Source organism: Portunus trituberculatus, chromosome 37, assembly GCF_017591435.1.
Source record: "Portunus trituberculatus isolate SZX2019 chromosome 37, ASM1759143v1, whole genome shotgun sequence".
NCBI classification, from domain to species: Eukaryota; Metazoa; Arthropoda; class Malacostraca; order Decapoda; family Portunidae; genus Portunus; species Portunus trituberculatus.
Window position 1 is genome coordinate 23519193 of NC_059291.1, and position 23250 is coordinate 23542442.

The window sequence follows — 23250 nt, forward strand, 5'->3', positions numbered from 1 at the left end:
CGAGGACAAGACTCGGTGTGTTTACCTGTCCGTGAGGTATTCGTGGAAGCGAGGTCTCCTGGGCGGAGCGGGCATGCCAGGCCAGGAAAGGGGAGGGGAGGAGGTAGGGAGATGAGGGCCGTGGCGCGGGAAGGCTGGAGGAAAGGAAGGTTGGAGGGTCGCCTTCACCGCGACCTTCAGGGTGTTTGCTCATTGACTCGTCTCCTCGTCCGCGTTTTTCTCACTGCAGCTCTTGGGAGGGGGGAGAGTGTCTTTATGGGTGATTCTCGCCGTCATCACCCTAAAAAAGAAAGAGGAAAAAGGCTAATCAATGACGAAGTTGTTCACACGTAGAATATTAAAGAGTCAGGAAATAAACAAGCATGGCCTTGGCGTTACAGCCTAGTGGTGATGAGGCATCGACTATTGTTCTCGCGTCTTGTGGCCTTTCCCGGATGGCGGCAGCCTCCTCGTCCACCGGGCCTTGACTTGCTGTAAGAAATTAAAGTAATTCTTTAACTTTTTTGGCTCTCATTTTGGCGAGTCACTGCATACCTCACACCGCCTTGTGCACCGGGTGGAGGGGCGATCTGCACGCGGCCTCTCCACGCCCTGCAAACTGCCTGCTCAGATCTCAGCGTGCAGGGGCTTGTGTAGCAAGTGTTGACAGAACGTCTTTCCCCTGTTGATGCTGCTACTGCTGCTGCTGACGTCAGGAGATCTCAGCAAAGGCGGAAGGGTGGCGGTAAAGCGAAGGGTCTTCAGTGGCGGTGTTTTGACCTGCATGACCTAGGATGAGATGGTGATGGTGATCACTACCAATGCCAATCTTGCGCACACGCTTCATCACGTCAAAGTACACTAAAGTGGTGGCGGAGTCTGTAAGGGTGTGAGGGAGGCAGGTTGGGGGCGTGCAGGATGTGGCGCGGTGACTCACGTACCCTCGGCGTGGCGCAGGTCGCGAGGTATGCTGTAAAGCTACCTATTCTGGGTGAGTGACCTCCTCCCTACCTCCCTCCCTCCATCCATGCCCCGAGGTGGTCCTGGCGCTGCCGTGTGGAGGTCGCGGCAAGGATGGAGGGAGATGCAGAGTGGCGTAAGTCAGGCCATTCCTCTTGGCTTCACAATTCAATGCCTGTATTAATTCTTAAAATTTCAGCCTATATTTCGCTCCCATGTCTTGAAATGATGTTAAGCAATTCCAAGTGACTCCATGTCCTCTACCTCGTTATAAATACATAAGTGTTTGTGTGTTGATGATGCTATGTTTAGGTACTTTATATGGACATCCTCTTCAACACCATAACAATTAACTATCTGTCCATCATCTCGCTCACCACCTCAACAACTAGCAGAAACACTGAGCAACTTAGCTGTACCACTACGCCTGAACTAATGTTATTATAAACTAATATTTGGTTTTCCTATATTTTCTATGCAGTATTTAATCTTATAACATTAAAAATTGTTTTTGAAAACATTTTTAAGACAAAGATTGCGCAGGTGTATCACCACCGGAACTCTATTGTACTCTTGACCGGTTAAAATTTGTCGCAGTTTAAACGTGGTGATGTTTGTTGGTAGGAAATTAGTCAATAGGTATCTCAGTACACACCACTGATGCACACTCATCGGTGCGTGCGAACTTTTAAAAGCAACGATTGAACTTCCTACAGCCTGAGCTGTGGCTCACACTGGCACACTCTCCAGCCTGAGTTGTCGCTAGCAATTTGCGGGCTAAACGCCTTGAAACTCTCTCATCGGGACAGTTTTCAAAGGCTACTACGGAGGAGATTGACTATTCGGGTTCTCAGGCGTTTTATATCATTGACAGTGCAGAATTCTTGCAAATTGTCACCAGCGTCATGAATATATTTTTGAAAACGTTGTTGAAAACGTTTACCTTTACAAGAGCCCGACAAAAGTGAATATTGGAACCTTATAGTGCTCGGTAAAGTTTGCAAACTTTGATTAAAAGTTCAGGAAACTCCCTTTCAAAACCTCAACTTCTGCTAGAACTCCGTAAAATTCGAGATTAGCCCTTTAGCGTTCGAGAAAAGCTTGCAAACTATGATTAAAATTACGAAAAAAACGCCCTTGAAGACCCAGACAACCTCTGCTAGCCTGGAGAACTCGAGACTAACGCCTCAAAGTTCGAAAAAGCTTGTGAACAACGAAATTAGCGCTGTAATATTCAAGAAAGATTGCATACCATCACCAGTATCACAAAAAAACACACATTTGAAGTTATAAAACTGAGCCTAGCAAAGCTCAAGTATAACTATAACTAAGAAAACATCCTTGAAAACCCGAACAACTTCCACTAGAGCCTGGTAAAGCTGGACATTCTCTACGGTGTTCTCGCAAGCATTCCTACCCGCGTAAACAAGGGAGCCTCACTAACGGAACACAACACTGCGGTGCACAACCTCTCACACGGTAAAGGAAAAAAAGAAGAAAACTTGTCCTGCCAGGCGACCTTCACCCCCCACTGCACACGCCTGTAGGGGAAGGGGGACTGGTCTGCCTCCTCGTCCTACCTTACCCTTCCCTCCCCTTCCTTCCTATAACCCTACCAGTCTGCCCATCCCCTGCACTGGCCACCACCACCACCTCTACCTTTCCTCCTCACTTCCCCAGCCCGGCCTCACCAAATCCGTGTGTTTCACTGTTTGATCTGCTGCAGTCTCTGACGAGACAGCCAGACGTTACCCTACGGAACGAGCTCAGAGCTCATTATTTCCGATCTTCGGATAGGCCTGAGACCAGGCACACACCACACACCGGGACAACAAGGTCACAACTCCTCGATTTACATCCCGTACCTACTCACTGCTAGGTGAACAGGGGCTACACGTGAAAGGAGACACACCCAAATATCTTCATCCGGCGGGGAATCGAACCCCGGTCCTCTGGCTTGTAAAGCCAGCGCTCTAACCACTGAGCTACCGGGTGTGTGTGTTTGTGTGTGTGTGTGTGTGTGTGTTTTCTCATCCCCACATAACATCTATATTCTATTCTAAGTCATGACGTTATCTACTACTACTACTACTACTACTACTACTACTACTGATGATGATCATAATAATACAACTACCACTGCCACTACTACCTACTTGCATGAGTCACTGACTTTCATTTATTCTATTTTTTATCTTTTTAGTCACCTTTTATTAGTTTATCTTTAATTTTCATATTTTGTATTTGCTCATTTATCTATTTAACTATTTATTTTTTTTTGTTTTTATTTTCTATACACTGATACCAACAGTCGTGCATCCGTCCCGTACTGAAACAAAGGGACCCGAACTCCACAACGAGGACTATAGTATACGTACGACATGCTGCCGAATATAAGGAATTTCCGCTCTTCACAGTTTCAAAGATGTCTTCATATGATAGACTTCATTCTCAAACACCTGAAGAGTCACAGCTGTTGGTGTTTATGCAGGTTTCACGTAAGAATGTGATTTATGCCTTCATTTCGTATGTATATCAACAAATATTTCTCGCTACGAAGTGTCACACTGGTTGCTGTGTAAGCATGCAGTACTTTCACACTAATATCGTTAGAACTTGTTTGGATAAATTTTATATACAAAAGTAAGTGAGTCTTGATATTGATCTTACACTATCATGAATATAGCTTTCCACTAATTTCACATAGTTCATTAATCACACTATGTACTCTGGCCGCGCTGGCCTAGCACTGGTAAGGTCGGCAGATCTGGTCTCGTTCTGGTTAACTTTCATACGAGTGTTGCTAATGATGTACGTATTGTTCGTATTGATAGTGCGGGGAAGTCTCGATTAGTAGCGGGGACCAAAGCAATGTGTAGAATGTAAATCTTTATACAGTTTCATATATTTCAGTGAATTATGAACAAATATACAGTGTTTCTATTTCTATATGTTCATGGTAAGAGTTTTGACAAGCACCGTTTATTTTAGTACTGATAGATTTGTAGACAGACTTCATACAATACGTCAAGTGATCGATATACAGAATGTGATGACGTCATACAGATCAGTCGACAGCAACGGTCAAGGGAGGGTCTTGACAAGCGCGGCCTGATGAAATAGAGTATAGAATAACCCAGTGAACAAATTTATAAACAAATTTCATGCATAAACTCCACTATGCTATAATAATGAAGACTGACACGTGGTATAGATTTATTCACACTAAAGGTAGAGGGAGTCTAAACAAGTGTCACGCACTGGAGCAGTATATAGAGCTAGGAAACTCTTGGCCGCCGAGATTATTCATTGGTGAGACACTGATACATGACCAGTATTGTAGACTTGTGGGTGCGATGTGGAGGTGGCGGCCAGAACTACTCAGCGTGAAAGACCTGGCCTGGAAAAAGAGTGATTTAGTCCACCACACATGCATTGATCTGTCTTATAATACCTGTACTGTTCGCTGCCCCCCCCCCCCTCTACAGCACTCACACTCTAACACACACACACGCACCACCAGTTATCACCTTCACCTTTATGCACTACCTTCACCACACCTTCATTGTCTTCACTCTCCCCGCATACGTAGCAAGCACTCACTCACCACCAGTCCCACACTCCTACTCGCCTGGTTGTGTGTCCGCCTGCTTGCCTCTACCTGCCTCTAAAACGCTTTGCTTCCACCACGACTGTTTTCTAAGATCGCAGAGATGATTAGCCAGGTTATCAAGAGTCCTCCTGTTCTTCTTCATCTGTAATTAGAGTAACAAAAAAAAAACGTCGTTAAGACATGAGTGGTTTAAAAGGAGCCTTTCAGTATAGTAGATATGTTGGGTGTTTTAATTCAGAATGATTTTTGTAAGATTTATTGAGAAATTACTGGGCTTCGCAAGAGTGATTTAATGATTCTAGTGATAGTTTTAGAAGTTTTAATGGGAAGTGACTGAGGTTTTTCAGAAGTGGTCTCGTGATTTCTAAGTAAAGTTTAAAAAGTATATGCTGTATCATCATCAGCGGGGAAAGACCGACCAAAGACTCGCGGACATTTAGCTAATCATCCCAGTGGCCTTTGAAAATACTCCCGATGAGAGAACAAAGCCTTTCAAAATACCTGTCTTTGTACCAGCCAAAAAAAAAAAAAAGCACCAATGCATACATACAAGGAGATACACAGATAGGCAGATAGATAGATCAATAGATAGATAGATAGATAGACAGATAGATAGATAAATAGATAGATAGATAGATAGATAGACAAACAGACAGATAGGTACATCGATAGTTAATTAGATAGATAGATAGATAGATAAAATAGATAAATGAATATATAGGTATGTAGATAGATAAATAAACAAATAAATATATAGGTAAGTAGAAAGATAGATAGATAGATGTTTATTGAAAAAAGCTTATATTTCATTCGCGTTGAAAAGTTAGCGAAATGTTTAGAAAATGACATGAATTATTTAGCTAGTTACATCAGGTAAAAAAATTGTTGAAAATGATTTTTTATGCACCAAGATACACAATAAAAACATTTCCTCTCATACACCAAAATAAAACACTAAAAATGTTTCCTCTATATACCAAGATAAAACACTGAAACCATTCTTTCTAACACTTCAACATTCACATTACACACACACGCATTCCTTGTGAGGGGACGCGTGAGGGGTTTATAAGTGTTTGGTGACCCGAGTCCTGCCCCGAACCCCGACTTCTAGCCACTCCTTACCTTTTTCTGTTTGCGTGGCGGTCACTCCACCCACCGCGCCTCAAGGACACGGCTGTAGAGGCAGGTCTTATTAATTCCTGCAGTATTTTTATAACCAAGGTCACGTGCATCTATTGTGAAGAGAATCTGGTGAGGCTAGTCTGTTCCTTCCTCTTTTTCCTGTTTTAGTTGTGTTGTTGTTGTTGTTGTTGTTGTTGTTGTTGTCTTTCCTTTCTTTCTTGTTTTCATTTTCGTCCTCCCCCTTTATTTTGTCGTTCTAGTTCTCTTGTTTGTGTTAGTAACTGTTACCTCTCTTTTCTTCCTTCTTCTTCTTCTTCTTCTTCTTCTTCTTCTTCTTCTTCTTCCTCTTCCTCTTCCTCTTCCTCTTCTTCTTCTTCTTCTTCTTCTTCCTCTTCCTCTTCTTCTTCTTCTTCTTCTTCTTCTTCTTCTTCTTCTTCTTCTCTTCCTCTTCCTCTTCCTCTTCCTCTTCTTCTTCTTCTTCTTCTTCCTCTTCCTCTTCCTCTTCCTCTTCTTCTTCTTCTTCTTCTTCTTCTTCTTCTTCTTCTTCTTCTTCTTCTTCTTCTTCTTCCTACCTTCCCTGTTTTGTCTTCGTCGTCATCGTCTACGTTCTGTTCCTCCTCCTCGCTGTGTGTATTACTAAATCTGTCCGTGCAGTTTGCGTCATGTTTTGCTTTGCAATGTTATGCCGCAGTGTTCTTTTCCACGAGTACGCAGCGTGTATAGGAACCCCGCCTCTCTTCATTGACATGCTCTCCACCCTCCAACACGGACCCGTGTCCCCTCTACACTGACATTCCCTTCTCTACTCTTACCCCGCTCCCTTATCAGCAATCCCCATGGTCACCCAGTGGCAGTGCAATGTGTGTGATGTACAGAGTGCCTAAAAAGATAATGTGCTGGCAATGTAAAGAGAGACGATTTGTAATAGACTGACGGTATAAAGAGACAATATAGAGTAGATAGTGCCATTAACAGCGATATAGAGACGATGGAGTGTGTGTATAAAATGACAATGTATAGGGTGACAATCTATAGAAACGATGCAGTACAAACCCGTATTTTGAAACGCTTTGCTCTATCACCATCACTGTTTTGCAAAGATTTCAATTGACTATATTCGTTTTTTTTTTTTTTTGTATTTTTATGGTTCTGGTGAAGGATTGGTAGCATTTTTAGTTTATTAAAGGAGAAACTGGCTTGAAAACCCGGCAAATCGTCTCTATGGCCTTGGAAAATTGTCCTAGTGAGAAGAAAAGGCGTTTCTTAATACGGGAAAGAGACCAACTAAACGACCTACTAGATACCCGTTCACTCTGTAGGCCTTGCTACACAACGCGCCTCTTTGCTCCCCGTCACCCCGCCAGTTCGCCAGCCAGCCAGTCACATGCATCATCACACCACGCCTCGCCTCGCCGCGTCTTGTACCCTTTCAACTCTCCCTTCGACCCTGCACTCATCAGGCACGCCACTGCTCCCACTTTCTTTGTCCCGCTCCTATCCTTGCGTCGGTGTCGTGTTCGGAGCTGTCCGACTGTCCACAACTGTCCGGGCTCGAACTGCGCTTGCGCAGAACCTAATGTTTACAAAGATTTGTCGATAAAAGAAAAGTTGTTCATAAGTGACCACGACAGCATGCCATGTAATTTACAAGAAAGACTGGCCAAATTTATAATGTACCAAGAGAATGTTTTACAACATTAATCACTACAAACTGACTACTAATGTATAACAAAATGAAAATTTGCAGTTTTTTTTTTTCTAAGATTCTCAAACCAAGTGAACAGACGTATCAATGTTTAACGTAAGTAGTTTTGGTTACAGCATAAAGGTTATTAAATGATTCTTGACAACACCTATGCAATATAGAGATGAATACACTTTTTCTTTAAAATATAGCAGTGTATAGATTCATAAAGTTTTCTTATGAAAAAAAAATAAACAATATGCTTTTCCGTGCTTCGAGACACGATAATGATTACATTTCTTACACAATATAAAAATGCATATACTTTCTTGTCAAAATGTTGCTGTTTATTGAATTCATAAACGGTTTTCTTATGAAAAAATAAGGAATATTCTCCCTGTGTTTCAAAACACTGATCGGACACCTACGAACAAGCGGTCAGCTGGTGTTTAACCTTTGTTTGTAAACAAAGCCCAGATAGTAGTGGAAAGCCGGACAGCTACGAACACGACACTGGTTTACTCCTACAGAGCCATGAATCCAATGCTCTGTTCTTCATCCGTGGCTATTTTCAGGAGCCACAAAGATGACAAGCTGGATTTTCAGGAATGTTTTTTTCTGTCAGTAATGCAGAAGTATTTCCAATGTGTCACGGTAACGATAAAAAGATCCTTCAAACCCCGTGTCATTTCAACTAGACTGAGTTTCTTGTAAGTAGTGGAAGTGAAGTGGGATATTCTCTCTCTCTCTCTCTCTCTCTCTCTCTTTGTCACGTGTCGCGGTGTTTATCTTGCTGCTGACGTGACGGTGCTCTCGGGAAGGAGCTGGCTGCGTCACAAGTCACAACAGATTCTTTCAACAGTAACAGACGTTCAACTTCTTACTAGGTTGTTTGATTTCACGGCACGACTCAGCGCTGTCTTTGTTATCATAGAGGAAAACTAAACACAGAATAAAAGAGATGAAGAGAGCATGTATTCCCAAGGTTTTCTGATCGTGCCAACTTTTAAAAAGCTTTGGTGGAAGTTAACAGTGCATGAAGGTGGCGTTTTCATGGTTCTATCTTGTTCTGCAGTAGGTTATCGGGGTTTGCAAGGATGTTTTCATGAATCTACCAAGCTTAGGTTATAGGGTTTACAAGGGTGTTTCCGTGATTCTACTAAGCTTTATTGCAAGTTACCGAAGTTTACAATGGTGTTTCCATGATTCAAGGAACAGTTTAACAAGGATTTTGCATAGTTAGAGAAAAGACATTCATGAAAATGCGAATATTACTTCTGTGACCTTTGAAAATAATGCTGAGGAGAGAACAAAAGAGCTTCAAAATATCAGTTTAATAAATCTTAAGGTATGTGTGTGTGTGTGTGTGTGTGTGTGTGTGTGTGTGTGTGTGTGTGTGTGTGTGTACGTTGAAGAGTCTGACAAACTAAGTACGAAAAAATAATAATAATAATAATAATAATAATAATAATAATAATAATAAATAAATAAAAAGCATGGAAAAAGTTCAGTGTCGCATTGCTGTTCCCTAACACAACCATTGGTGTGTGCTTGGTTAAAGACAGAAATGTTTGTTGGTTTAGTGAAGCACCGCGCGTGTAGGAAAGGTGAAGGCACAGTGTGGGTTTACCTGATAAACGCACACCTGGTGCACACCTGGCGACTGGGCACAGATATACTATTAAGAACGCTGTACAAAAAAAAAAATGTTATCCTGTGGTTGATGTACGACACCAAAAACTTTGTGAGTAGTCTTATGTAGAAACACGTTCGAGGTAGAGTCGTGAGCAGTAAAACCTCCACAAGTCCTGCTCTATGAATGTTCATTAGGGCAGAGTATCAGCTCGTACCTGACGATAACTGTTCCTTTCCTATTCTTGTGTATAAAAAGCGTTACGTATGCATTAGTAACGTAACGTAACGCAACGTAACCTAACGTAAGTAGCCCAACGAAATCTAACGTTACCCAACCTAACTCAACTCAACCTAACCTACCTTATAACCTAACTTAAACCTATACCTTACCTAACCTAACCTAACCTAACTTAACTCAACCTAACCTACCTTATAACCTAACTTAAACTTATACCTTACCTAACCTAACCTAACCTAACTTAACTCAACCTAACCTACCTTTTAACCTAACTTAAACCTATACCTTACCTAACCTAACCTAATTTATACACCACTCTCTCTCTCTCTCTCTCTCTCTCTCTCTCTCTCTCTCTCTCTCTCTCTCTCTCTCTCTCTCTCTCTCTCTCTCTCTCTCTCTCTCTCTCTCTCTCTCTCTCTCTCTCTCTCTCTCTCTCTCTCTCTCTCTCTCTCTCTCTCTCTCTCTCTCTCTCTCTCTCTCTTCTGCCAATAATGTATACTCAGTAGTCAGGTTGTTAGTCCTGAGTCAATAAGCAGCTTTGATGTATTGGACAAGTTTATAGGTGGAGGATGATGGGTGGTAATAGGTAAGTTTTATACGGGGACTGCCGCGTGTAGTTCTGATGGCTCCCAACGGCTTTCCTTATGTTATTACGTCCTTAACCCCTTCAGTACTGGGACGCATTTTTACCATGAGTTTGGGTATGATTAGACGATTTATTTACATTAGGAAGGGTCTATGGAGGTCAGAAGATTAATGGCCAGACTCTTCATTATTTAAATCACCACATAAGTTTCTGAAACTGTATAAAATCCCCAGACTGTAAGCAGAATGAATATGAAAACGCGTCATAGCACTGAAGGGGTTAAATAGTGGCAGATAAATAGAATAGACTCAGTAATCAGGTTGCTAGTGCCAAATTAATAGGGATTTTTTAAGGAAGGTTAGACAAATTGGTTTTATGGAGGCATTGCTGTACGTAGACCAAATGGCTTCCTTCAACTTCCCTTGTTATGCTTATATTCTTATCTTATAATATGAATATCTCGAGTGGCTTCTCGTGGTCCTTGAGTTACAGTCACGAAGTCACCTCAAGGTCACCAATCACCAGCAAGTTACCAACATAAAAGTTCGACTCCTGTCCACTCAAGCACTTCACGACACTCTTGCCCATGATTTGACTACTCAAAGTACCCAGTATGGTGTTTTTCAGGCTGCTGGAACACTGGAACATCACTGGAACAATATATAATTAACAGTCTCTTCTGATTCCTTCCCTGTCCATGTCATTTGTTCTCTGTCTATTCCAAGCCATCCCAGTGTTTTTAGTGCATTGCTGGGACACTGGAACCACCCTGGGACAAATTTTCTTAGGCAGGCGGTGGCGTAGTGGATAAGGTGGTGAGCGTGGGATCGGGCTGACGTCCAAGTGTAAGTTTAAATTCCACCACGCACCGCCTTGAAACTCCGTCATTTGTTGAGTGGTTTAAAGTTACCTATATGCCACCATGATTCCCAGGTTCTAGATGGAGATGTAATTGCCTTACTCCAAAGATGCTTTTGGGTGAAGATATAGGCCGTCATATGGGTACCACTATAAGCAAAATTGCCTGCGCCGCAAATGGGTGGAAGCTGAACAGCGCTTCCGATACTCTTCAAGCTATAGGCCATACCATAAAAAGAAAAAAATTGGAAGAGCTCATCAGTATTAGTCTCTCTGGTTCCTGCCTTATTCGTATCTCACCTGCTCTCTGTTTATTCCAACCCACCTCAGTGAAAGTTCCTATTTTTCGTGTACGTTTTGCCCAATCTCACTATTCTGCTTACTTCTATCTCACTATCAGTCGTTGTCTTCTCATTTTTATTTTATCTTGAAGCGTGCTGTTATATTCATCTTCATGACGATTTACAATTTATCAGTCATATAATAATATACATATACTTTTCAGACTCAACTTTTCCACTTTATCTCAAGTTTCCTTTCTGACCGTTCTATTGCTGCTGTGGTAGACGGCCACTGTTCTTCTCCTAAATCTATTAATAGTGGTGTTCCTCAGGGTTCTGTCCTGTCACCCACTCTCTTTCTATTATTCATTAATGACCTTCTTAACCAAACTTCTTGCCCTATCCACTCCTACGCTGATGATACCACCCTACATCTTTCCACGTTCTTTCAGAGACGACCAACCCTTCAGGAAGTCAACAGATCACGCGGGGACGCCACAGAACGCCTGACTTCCGATCTTTCTAAGATTTCCGATTGGGGCAGAGAAAATCTAGTAGTTTTCAATGCCTCAAAACTCAATTCCTCCATCTATCAACTCGACACAACCTTCCAGACAACTATCCCCTCTTCTTCAATGACACTCAACTGTCTCCCTCTTCCACAATGAATATCCTCGGTCTGTCCTTTGCTCATAATCTTAACTGGAAACTTCACATCTCATCTCTTGCTAAAACAGCTTCTATGAAGTTAGGTGTTCTGAGGCGTCTCCGCCAGTTTTTCTCACCCCTCCAACTGCTAACTCTGTACAAGGGCCTTATCCGCCCCTGTATGGAGTACTCTTCGCATGTTTGGGGGTTCCAGTCACACAGTTTTACTAGATAGGGTGGAATCTAAAGCTTTTCGTCTCATCAACTCCTCTCCTCTGACTAACTGTCTTCAGCCTCTTTCTCACCGCCGAAATGTTGCATCTCTTTCTATCTTTTATCGCTATTTTCATGCTAACTGTTCTACTGATCTTGCTAACTGCATGCCTCCCCTCCTCCTGCGGCCTCGCTGCACAAGGCTTTCTTCTTCCTCTCATCCCTATTCTGTCCAACTCTCAAACGCAAGAGTTAACCAGTACTCTCAATCATTTATCCCTTTCACTGGTAAACTCTGGAACTCCCTCCCTGCATCTGTATTTCCGACTTCCTACAACTTGTCTTCCTTTAAGAGGGAGGTATTGAGGCATTTGCTCCCCAATTTTGGCTGACGCTTTACCACTTTTCAGAGAGCCAGCATTCAAGTGGGCCTTTTTTTTTTTTTTTTATTTATTTATTTATTTATTTATTTTTTGCCCTCTCTCCCCTACATAAAAAAAAAAAAAAATGCTCGTGATAATTTTTTCATCATATCTTTGTCCATGAATTCAAATGCCACTCTAATATTAGTCAACATCTTATATGCTAATCAAAATATCTTACTTATGTGTGTGTGTGTGTGTGTGTGTGTGTGTGCGTGTGTGTGTGTGTGTGTGTGTCTGGGTGTGTACGGAGGGGTAGCACCTTGGTAAGAGGATGGGCGCCCCGGCATGTCACGAGAGATCTGATTACCCTGGTCCCCTACGTACACCCCAGCTCGAACCCACGGCTCCCAGTAGCTGCTTTTGGGCACAGAAACGGCCACACCCGGGCTACGGCGTCGCTCAGCCGGCTAAACTGCGTTCGGGTACTCGGCTGGAGAATTCCAGGCGAGGAATTGGAGGCTGCATGTCTCCACCTCCTGTGCATCCTCCAGTCATGGGTTAAATGACAGTCTGGGATGGCTACAGTCGTCATGCCACCAGCACCAGTTGAGGGTGGCCAAGAGTGTGGTATTGAATAATGCGCACTCTCTCTGTCTCTCCGTCACCTAAATCCTTTCATTGAGCAGGTCTCTCTTCCTTCTCTCCGAGAAGGAGAGACGTCGTCATCGTTAGCGATGGACAACTATAAACAAGTGTGTGTGTGTTTCACTGTTTGATCTGCTGCAGTCTCTGACGAGACAGCCAGACGTTACCCTACGGAACGAGCTCAGAGCTCATTATTTCCGATCTTCGGATAGGCCTGAGACCAGGCACACACCACACACCGGAACAACAAGGTCACAACTCCTCGATTGAAATCCCGTACCTACTCACTGCTAGGTGAACAGGGGCTACACGTGAAAGGAGACACACCCAAATATCTCCACCCGGCCGGGGAATCGAACCCCAGTCCTCTGGCTTGTGAAGCCAGCGCTCTAACCACTGAGCTACCGGGCGTGTGTGTGTGTGTGTGTGTGTGTGTGTGTATGTGTGTGTGTTGGTGTTTTTTTTTTCTTCCTCCTACACCAGTATCTACCAAACTTTCCTAGTATTACTTTTGCACACTTGTCTACATATATATAAAGTTACGTTTTTTAGTATATATGTTTTTTTCATATATACGTAACTTGTGACGCAGTGTTCAGATATGTTAATGATATTCACTTGTTGTTGTTGTTGTTGTTGTTGTTGTTGTTCTCTTATCTTTACTATATATCATCTATCATTGCTGCCCCCTCACCTCCCTCTCTCCCCACATACACACACAGTAACAAGCGTGTAGGGAAGCATAAGGAGGAGAGGTGAGTAGTACACGTGAGGAAGGGAGTAGGGAAGATTCAGGAAGGCTGGGGAGGGACGCGATCTTCATCATTAACTCACTTGCAAATGCTAGTTAGGGAGGAGCAGGAGGAGGAGGAGGTAGAGGGGGGAAATTGGGGAAGAGGAGGAGGTAGAGGGGGGAAAGTGGGGAAGAGGAGGAGGAGGAAAAGAGGATAGAAAATAATTATACGTTGGATTAAACACCTGAGAGAGAGAGAGAGAGAGAGAGAGAGAGAGAGAGAGAGAGAGAGAGAGAGAGAGAGAGAGAGCAAATAAATAAAGGAAAAAAATCTTGAGAAAAAAAAGGTAGAAAAATAAGGTAAAAACAAACACTATTTATTTACATTTTACGAGGCAGTGTGACCACAACTCAGCTTCACCAGGTCCAGGTCAGCAGGTCACCAGTACAAGGGACTAGTGGTGACTGAGGAACTTGCAGGTACTGGAGCACGAGGAGGAGGAGAAGGAGGAGGAAGAGGAGTTAGTTGGTCGATGGGCGGAAGGAAAAAATAGTGCTGGGAGGAGGAAGAGGAGGGACAAGAAGAAGAGAAGGAGGTGTAGGAGAGGGAATGAGAGAATAGTAGGTGTGTGTGTGTGTGTGTGTGTGTGTGTGTGTGTGTGTGTGTGTGCTTCTCTGTTCTTAGATGTTTGTAGCAAAGAAAGAACAATAATAATGATTATAATAATGCTGATAATGATGATAACAATAATAATAATAATAATAATAATAATAATAATAATAATAATAATAATAATAATAATAACTACAACAACAACAACAACAACAACAACAACAACAACAACAACAACAACAAATAAAGAGAGAGAGAGAGAGAGAGAGAGAGAGAGAGAGAGAGAGAGAGAGAGAGAGAGAGAGAGAGTGGCTAGGTTGATGAGGCTGCGAGGAACTTGTGGGAATATGGAAGGAAACTGAGTCTGTTAATTCCAAGGAACATTGTAGAAGTTGCAAGCGTAAAAGGAGGAGGAAGAGAACGGTGAGAATGAGTAGGCAGAGGAGGAGGAGGAGGAGGAAGGAAGAGGAGTAGAGTTGGTCGATCGGCGGAAGAGAGAATTTAAGCTCTCTTCCCACATTCTCATAAAAAAAATTCACACAGCACCCAGAGAGAGAGAGAGAGAGAGAGAGATAGTGGCTAGGATACCGTTAAGAGAACAGGAATTATCCCTAGTGAACCGTTTGCACTCCTATCTGTCGCCTACATACAAGATCATGAACCGCGGGGCACTTTACACCATCAACCAAACCCAAGAAACAAGCGGAGAAAGAAGCCGGTTTACAAGAAAAGCGACAGATTAATGGGATACATAGATTCATTAAAGTTGTTAGTGGTGTATCAATAGTGTGCTTCAAAAGGTTAGCTATGTTTATGGATGGTGACGAGAAATGGTGATAGGTATTCTGAAGTGGCCCAAATACGTAGAGTTAGTAATCATCATAATGGAATCAACCTAGCCAAAGTTAGAATTAGGAGAGAGAGAGAGAGAGAGAGAGAGAGAGAGAGAGAGAAAGTCCTATTTCTATCTAACTCTATCTGAATGCATGGGAATGATAGTGAAAGCGACCAAGACAGACAGAGAGAGAGAGAGAGAGAGAGAGAGAGAGAGAGAGAGAGAGAGAGAGAGAGAGACGTACTGGACTAATAGGTAACGAGGCTGTTGGTGTAGTCAATAAAGAGCTTTGATAGGTTAGGATTAGGCAGACCTATATTTATACATACCTGTCAAGCCACTGTGGTGTCTTGCTGGAAGGTTTTGCGTTAGAGACCATAAGTTTGTGTATGAAACGGTAATTAAACAATAAGAAAAGAAAGACACGCCCAAGGACTGACATTCTGCTGAACCGGGAAGTGAAAAAAAAAGATCCTTTCATCACTGCCAAGGAGATGAAGGAAGCACAGCAGCTCACCCCGATGTGTTGGGAGAGGTGTCATTATATGTAACATTTGAAAACGGGAATTTATTTCAAATTGTTAAAAACAAACGTTTAAAAAAAAAGAAAACCGCATGCGGAGAAAAACGTAAAATTTTCAACTTACGCCATAAGACTTGAAAATCAGAATTTACTAAAGATTTACGCAAAAAACGTAAGACTTGACATGTATGATTTTATTCGTAGATAGGGATGATGATGATGATGATGATGATGATGATGATGATGATGATGATGATGATGGATGTCAATAGTTAGGTATGAGAGGTATGATAAAGTTTGGACAAAGAATAACGCATTCAAACTTAAAGAAACTGGATAAAAAAAGAGGTAGGAAAATATTTATTCTGAAGATTATATAGATTTAAGGACGAGGATGACAGGTGGACATTGGTAGGCAGTTTGATGTGGAGTGTCACGTGTAGTCCTGATGGCTCACTGCACCAACCCTTGCCGTGTGTTGTTACGTTATTCACCAGTAAAAAGTAATTATTGCAGTCAAAAATGTCTGAAACTATTGGTATTATTTTACATTTATTTATTAATTTTGTCTATTTTTTTCTTTTTCATTTTATTTTATTTATTTATTTTACTTATTCATTTTTTGCTGTAGGGTGTAACTTGTATAATTGTACGTACTTAGGAGGCTCAGTGATTGAGACACCAACGATGACACTTCGTAAAATCCCACGAAATAATTCCATTTTTGCTAAGTTGGAAAAAAAAGAATGTGTGTGTGTGTGTGTGTGTGTGTGTGTGTGTGTGTGTGTGTGTGTGTGTATTTACCTATTTGTGATTACAGGGCCCGAGCCGTAGCTCTCTATGTCCTGTCTCTTTGTCCACACTTGTCCAATTTTTCCTTCATTTGACTGACACTCGCCGCACACACCACATCCACGCTCAGTTTGTTCCATGCATCAATGCTCCGATACGGGAAGCTATACTTCTTGATGTCGCTCGTGCAGGAGTCCTTCAGTATTTTCTTTGGGTGTCCTCTTAGGTAATTACTGGATGCCATCGTGATCAGGTTCTCCCTATCCAATATGTCCACTCCATGTACTATTTTGAACATTGTTATCATATCCTCTGACTCTTCTTTCTTCCAACATGCTTAATTCCAGCCTATTTAACCTCTCCTCATACGGTACCTCCTTAAAGTCTGGTATCATTCTTGTTGCTAACCTCTGCACTCTTTCCAGTTTCTTGACATGTTTCTTCATGTATGGTGACCAAATTACTGATGCATATTCCAACTGTGGCCTAATCAGGGTGGTCAATATTTTCTTTATCATGTTCCCGTCCAGGTAATTAAATGCCCATCCTATACTTTGGAGCATGCTGTACGTTTTCCAAATATTCTATTAATGTGCTTTTCTGGAGACAGATTACTCTGTACAGTCACTCCCAAGTCTTTTTCTTCACTGACTTCAATTACAGTCTTCCCCCAGCTGGTAGTCTTTATATGGTCTATATTTACTTCTACCCATTCTCATTACACAGCTTTTGTTGGTATTGAATTCCATTTGCCACGTCCTGCTCCATTCATATATTTTGTCCAAGTCCTTCTGCAGTATATTACAGTCATGCATATTCCTCACTCTCCTCATAATCTTTGCATCATCTGCAAACATATTCATATAACTTCTCACTCCCTCTGGCATGTCATTTATATAGATCAGGAACATGATGGGACCAAGCACCGAACCTTGGGGAACTCCACTGGTTACCTTCCTCCACTCTGACTTCACTCCCTTCACTACCGTCCTCATTTCTCTACCTGTCAAATAATTTCTCATCCACTCCGTCAGATTTCCCCTTATTCCTCCGATACTACTTAACTTCCACATCAATCTGTTATGTGGTACTTTATCAAATGTTTTTTTTAAGTCTAGGTATACACAATCAACCCATCCATCCCTCTCTTGTAAAATATCGACCACTCTTGAGTAGAAACATAGCAAATTTGATACACATGATTTCCCTTTTCTAAAGCCAAACTGTTTCTCACTTAGTATTTCTTTGTTTTCCAGGAACTCACACCACTTGCTTTTGATCACTTCTTCACATATCTTACACATAATGCTGGTCAAAGAAACAGGTCTATAATTCAATGGTTCCATGCGACATCCACTTTTGTAAATTGGTACTACATTTGCCCTTTTCCATTCTACTGGCACCTGTCCCGTGTTGATAGATGTTCTTGTTAAATCTAAAATTGGATCTAGCAACTGCTCTTGACATTCTTTTAACATTCTTCCAGACACACCATCTGGTCCCATTGCCTTGTTAACATCTAATTGACTCAAAACTTTTGCAATGTCACTCTTTGTTACTATAATTTCTTGCATCCATCTTGTCACAGGTAACATCCGTCGATTGAATTGTGTTTCTTCTGTGAATACTTTGCAGAAATTCTCATTCAATTTTTCAACAATGACACTTGTATCTTCATATATATAATCTCCAACCTTTAATTTATCAACTGTTTCTTTTTCTGTAATTTACCATTAATGAATTTATAAAACATTTTGGGATCACTTTCACAATTCTCCACTATTCTCTGTTCAAATTCTTGTTGTGCCCTTCTTCTCACTTGAACATATTTATTTCTTGCATTCCTATATGCTTCTCTCTCCACTTCCTCATTATTTCTCTTGTATTTTTCCCATGCCTTTTCCTTCTCCCTTTTGCCTTGTCACAGGTTTTGTTAAACCATTGATCTCCCTTTAAGATTTTCTTAGTATATTTTGGCACAAAGTTCTCTGCGGCCTCACTATATATTTCCATAAATTTTTCATATTTTAACTGCATGTTTGTTTCCTGGTACATTTCGGACCAATCCACATTTCCAAAGTAATTTCTCAACTCCTTATATCTTCCCTTAGCATAATTTAGGCATTCCTCCTTGTATCCAACTTCATTATCTTTGCTGAACCCCACCTTTACCTCAAATTTCAATAATTCATGATCACTCTTCCCCAAAGGACACTCATGCTCAATCTCATTTTCTAGATTTACTCCTTTGTGAATATCAAGTCCAGTCTCGACGGGGCATCACCCCTCCTTCCCCTTGTTGGATGCCTCACCCACTGTGTCATCAAATTTCCCACCGCATAATTTAATAGCTGCTCACCCCATTCTCCACCATTCCCCACTTCAAATTCTTCCCAATTGACGTCTTTACAGTTGAAATCTCCAACTATAACCATTTTTGCTTTCTTTGCAGCTTCATTTCTCATTCTTTCCAATGTGCTTTCCACCATACTATTATACTGATCATTTGACCATGCACTTGTTTTTGGTGGTACATACACAGTTACAATATTGATATCTTGCCTTCCATCAGTCACCACCACACCCACCACTTCCTCCTCGTCTCCTCCAAGGCACACATTTTGCACTATTAAGTCTTTTCTTGTTAACACAATTATTCCACCTCCACTTTTATTCACTCTATCTTTTCTCCACATTCTATAATTTCCCCCTCCAAACCAATCTATTTGTATATTCGGTCTCAATTTAGTCTCCACTATACACATAATATCTGGTTTATCCCTTATCAGATGGTCCATACACTCTAATCTTTTGATAGGAAGCCGTCTATGTTAGTATATGATACTCTTATGTCTTTCTTCCTTATCTGCTCCTTTGTCTGGTCTTTTACTCCCTCTCTTTTGTCCACCACTTCCACACTTTGTCGTTTCTTATTTTCCAAAAAACTTCTTTTCTTCTTCTGTTCTTGCCTCATTCCTCTCTCTCACCTCTGTCACCATTTCTCTCATCTTAGCCCTTTCCTCCTGCGACATATTTCTTCTTACATAAATCATGTTTGTCTCTTGAGAATTTTTCAGCTTCCATGCATTTCTCAATACATGCTCAGCAGCTACTTGGGATTTTAATGTTATCTTCATGGCTCTAGACTTTCCTTCTTCATACTTTCCCAATCTCATATATTCCTCAACTTCTCCAAATGCATTTTCTTCTTCCGAGATCTTATTCAGCATGGTCTTAATCTTCTCTTCCTCCTTAATTTTTCTCTCCTGCCAGTTTCTTATATTATCTTCCTTTAATCCACTCACTACCACACACTTTTTCTTTTCTGCAATGTTTCTCACCATTGTCTCCTCTTGCTGTAAAACTTTAACAATCTCCCGTTGGGCCAACTCACTCTTTTCTTTTTCTTGTTGTTTAATTATTTCTCTAAAACTGTTATGCGCTTCTTCATTGTTTTTTTCACCTCCTCCAGCCTAGTGTCTCTTTGTTTACTTTTCTCCTCTCCTTCTTTTAGTTTTCTTTCCATCTCGGTTATTTTTACAGTTAATTCCTGACACTGTTTTCCCAGGAGCGCATTGTTACTTTCCAATTCCAACTTTTGTGTCAACAACTTGGCATTTTCCCTGGTAAGCATTATGACTTCCCTACGGAAGGCCTCATTTTCTCTTAGGACTCTATCCAACTTTTCCTCTATTACCACTATTGTTCCAATTCTTTTTTCCATATTCTCAATTCTCCTGTCCAAACTCACCTCCCTGAGTCCTGGGGAATCCAAAAAACCCACAAATTAATCCCTTCTCGCTTCCGCCATGTTTACGCGTATCAGCTGTTTGCGGGTTGGTGACCACACAAACCTTTCACACACTTCACCTCTTCCTATTTTGCGACACTCCTCACTTTCCACCACTCATCATCTCATTGGACCAGAGAGACATTCCTATTACTGCTCGGGCCCTGTTTATTCACGTATAGGTAGATGTTTGATGCCGTGGCTGGAGCCCCCTCTCCGACGTCTTGTCAGCTCGGTGGTCTGGCGTGTGTGTGTGTGTGTGTGTGCACATGTGAGTTTTAAAATGTTTATTGATATTTTCTTTGTTTACCTATTTACTTATTCACTGCATTGCTGATTATCTTCTTATTGAATTCACTGCAAAATTATTCACCTCTTATTTATTTGATACATTTTTTTTCCCAATATATAGATAGATAGATAGATAGATAGATAGTTTATTGACCACAGCAACATTACATTGATACAATACTTTATATTAAAAATATGGTCCATCATAATTGTTAAAACTATACATTTGTAATATAATTGTTACTTCTAAAATCTCTGTTCTCTGTACATAAAAGTTTAATTATCTCGTTTCTACATTACCTTAATAAACAAGTGCATAAAAAAACATAATAATAATAAAAGTAGTTCTTTTCTAATCCTTCCTATCAGCAATAAAATTTCTAGAACTATTACTAAATTTCTATGATAAAAGGAAATATAAGTACTACACACATTGAAAACTAATAACTAATTTGATACTTCACATAAAATCTGTTATAAAATGATTACTCTAACATATTAGCTCAATTATATATATCTAAAATCTGCCTGATTATGTTACACGTAGTTTCGTGACTAAATCTGTTATTGAAGATATCCCCAATTGTTGAAAAATTGTGAAAGTCTCGCAGATGTTGAGTGAGTGTGCAATACTGGACAACGTGCACTTCCGTTTGTATGTCTCCACACACACACACGCGTTCCTCCAGGGGCAAGCGGCCGCGTCCTCGCCTACTCCACCTGCCCACCTCCACCGCCAAAGAGTGACTCGACACCCTGAAGCGTGTGAAGGCGATACGGTCTTTTTCCGGCACTTTTTGCTTCTCTAAATATATGGGATGGGCACACAAACTAGGGTTTATCTCGAGATAGGTTTTGCGTCTGGAGGATGCAACTTGTTGTAAATTCTGCTTAAGTTCTCTCATTCCAATATTGATATCATCTAAATCATTATGGATCAGGTCGTAGACATAGTCTTTGGTGTTATATCTGGCCGCCATTACTGTCTTAAGCGCCATTATCAATGGGTCATCATCCATCTGTGAGCGTTCTATCCAAACATGTTTTAAATATTTCCTTTGTTTTTTCTTTATCACTGTATTGATGGGCGGGTTTCCCGACTCAATGTAGCAGACATCATTACAAGTAGTCATCCTTACATCTAACAATGTCTTTAAGGCCCAGTTATACAATTTTACAATAGGTTTTAAGTCTGCATTCAGCCAGGACTCACAGCCGTAAAGAATAGCAGACATTAATGCAGCATCAAATACTCTTTTCTTGACTTGAAATGGTATATCGTTATTTTTCTTAAGGAAAGATACGAACTTGGAGACATGGGCTGCTTTAGCCAGGGCGTGAGTCCTGACTGCCTGGTGAACCGAGCCGTCAGCTGTGAAGGTGGCCCCGAGGTACGAGTACTGCTGGCATCGCAGCACCTCTAACCCCGCCACACGTAGGGGCTCCATATCAGCTGCATTTCCTCCCACTACGAAAAACTTTGTCTTTGCCTCATTGACCTTCATCCCGTAATTATCACAGAAAGTTTTCATAAGTCCTATCTTATGTAGCATTCTCTCCCTCGTGGTAGCCAACAATACAGTGTCGTCCATCAGGACGAGAATATGCAGCCAAGAGAGAAACCCATCATCCCCGCAGTTATCTTTTATAGACTTAATCAGGTCATTAACAAATATAATAAACAAAAGACAAGATGTTGGGGATCCCTGGCGCACTCCCATCGTGGTGGCGAACACAGCGGTGCCCAACACACTCTCCGTCACGGCGTACATGGCCGCTATGGCCCCCAGCATTATTGCGCCACATCCAAGTCGCCTTAACACTCGCATCAGTATATCACGAGGTACGTTGTCATAGGCTTTGGAAAAATCAATAAAAGTCACAAACAACTTGAGCTTTTTCTTCCTTGCGTAATCAGTGAGGAGTCTAAGTGTGAGAATATGATCCATACATCCGCGGCCCCGCTGTGCTCCAGCCTGCTCCCTGTACGGTTTGAACCACTGTTCGAGACGACAACACACTACCATATCGTATAACTTGGCAATACTACTCATTACGTTAATGCCTCGATAGTTACTAGGATCTTTCCTATCTCCTCTCTTGAATATTGTAAAGAATTTAGCTTTAGACCACAAATCAGGATAAGAACCAGAAAAGAAAATTGAATTAAACAAGGTGGCTATGCAAAGAATCCAGTCTGGAGGGAGCAGCTTGAATATTCCGGGTGGAATGCCATCTGGACCGCACGCTTTGCCAGGCTTGATACGCCTTACTTGTACTGTGAGTTCCTGAGGAGTGATGGGGTTGTCCAGGAGGGGAATATTGACTCCTGTGTCAAGATCTTCTTCTGTAATGTTTACATTATTTATATTAAATTCATTCTCAAAATATTCCTTAAAATCTGTGTCCGATGGTACGACTAGAGACTTATCATAGGCCTGCAAGTTGCCTTTCCAGTTTATTGCCTGCCACACTCGTCTATGATCACCGTCACTCAATAGTTTTTCCCATCTGTCTAGACGATTGTCGTCTTCCTCTTCCCTCACATCACCAGCACAACTTTCCCTTGCGTACTTATACAGTGCATCTGTGATATTTATGTTAAAGCTATTTATGTCGTTAAATTCATATAGCATTTCAGTATCAGGTATATAAGCAGTAAACCAATCAGGATTTATATCACTGAAACCAACTGGCCGACGCACTCCTCCCCTCCCTCGCCCTTCTGTGGGTGAACAATGACCATCAAGCATGTTTGCTCGCTTGTCCAACATTGACAAATTTACTCTAGGCATCCGCATCTCAAGGGTGATGGGGCGTGGTCGGAGGGTAAGTGGGCCGTC

General features: G+C 41.5%; 1 protein-coding gene and 1 non-coding gene across 3 annotated transcripts in view; one reads left to right on the top strand and one right to left on the bottom strand.

The window, feature by feature from the left end:
• LOC123514026 (daxx-like protein) overlaps positions 1-23250 on the top strand; it is a 95866-nt gene that overhangs the window by 18178 nt on the left and 54438 nt on the right. The window lies entirely within an intron of this gene.
• On the bottom strand, positions 2862-2934 carry Trnav-uac. The gene has a single exon. It is a non-coding gene; the product is annotated as a tRNA-Val (tRNA).